Here is a 1,675-nt window from a genome sequence, read left to right as displayed (position 1 = left end):
TGTATCTCCCTCCCCCCCTCTCTCCCTCTCTCTCTCTCTCTCTCTCCCATTCGTTCTCTCTTTTCGTCTGTCTTTCTCACGTCTCTCCTTTTTCGCTCGCTCTGTCCTTATCTTTGTTCTGGTCTGCCTGAGCGTGTGTTGGTTCAGGAGTGTTGGTGGTGACTCTTTTACTTACAGAATTGTCACTGGAGCTGTACATGTTTTACGCCTTCAGCGACACTATCTGATCATCAAGGCGTCGGGCTCCTCACTCGGGTGAACCTGGGCTGAGAGGGATACCTTGACCACTATGCAGCAGACGGACGAAGATATTATGATAAGATATAAACCTTCCCAGGCGCGGGAATCGAACTCATGCCGCCAGCATACACTGGCATAGCGATTAGCCCAAGTAGTTAATTTAGTGAGTTGTACACAATGGAAATAAAGGACCCCCACCCCACCCCCCTCTCCTAATTCTTTATTCAGCTAAAAGCATTTTTGTTGTTGCTGCAAAGCTTGAAGAATAGTCTTTTTTATTATTGTTTTAGTTTAGTATTAGTAAGGTTTTACGGCGCTCGCAGCTGTATAAGGTCATATGAGCGCCAAGGGGTGGATGTCAACAGAGAATTCCAAACGGGGAATTAGGCTTACTCTGCTCACCTCTCTAGCCTCAACAGCACAAAGTCTGCTTCGACTATCAAGGTATCCCAGAAATAGTAATAGTTCACACGAGAGTGGCAAAAATAGAAAAGAAGTAGAGGAAAAATGACGATAGTAATAATGAAGAAGGAAAAAGCAGCAGTTCCCCCTATGTTGTTCCTTCACAGTGTGAGCATGACATTGATAAATCAGCCCATTTACAATTCTACTGTGCATAAGAACATCTTAATATCCCCCCTTTGGAAATGGCCTAAAGACAACTTCAGCCAGTGGCACTGTCCTGGTGGGGGGTCCCACTTCGTTTAATTGGTGAGTTGTGGACAATGAAAATACAGGACTGCACCCCCCCCCCCCCCATTTCCCAATTTTTGGAATAAGCTAAAAGCATTATTTGTACGTAAGTTCACGGCACCCTAAAGTGCTCAAACGGAGAATAGTTTATATATGATTGTTTTCAGCAGAGGGTTAGAGAGTTCAGGTGTAGGTGAAACCAAACGTTCAAACAACAGAGAAGTTCATTAACACTTTTTCAACAAAGGAAGAAAATAAAGTCCAAACAAAACCAGGCCCAGTATTGCAGAACTGGTGATTGAGAAACGGTTTCTTTTCTCCCTTAGAACTCCTTGCTCCTTTGAAAAATGTCTTGGAGGAGACACATGCGTGCGGAAGTTAATTACAAGTACGCATGCGCACTCCGGATGTTTCCGTTTGGACAATGCAACAAGGGACTGGCCTGCACTTCCCGCCACATTCCCTCGTGCCTGGTTGCCAAATTTGATTTGTCCAGCTCTCTTGACCGGTCAGGATTGGGACAACAATCAATGCCGGAGAGAGGAAGTAGCCATTGTTCACGCTTATATGTGGCACTGAGGATCATTAAATGTAGCTTTCAAGTTCTTTAAAAGGTGAATCAAATCTATAAAAAGAAACTAAGCTTTCTTTCAGAGAGTATAGAACTGATCTATTTTTGAACCAATGGGAATTGTAATAAAGTAAGACCCACTTTTTGTGAAGAGCCCTCACTTCCCCAGCC

This window comes from Aplysia californica, unplaced genomic scaffold (assembly GCF_000002075.1).
Source record: "Aplysia californica isolate F4 #8 unplaced genomic scaffold, AplCal3.0 scaffold00412, whole genome shotgun sequence".
Taxonomy (NCBI): domain Eukaryota; kingdom Metazoa; phylum Mollusca; class Gastropoda; order Aplysiida; family Aplysiidae; genus Aplysia; species Aplysia californica.
Note: the sequence above shows the minus strand (reverse complement) of the source record.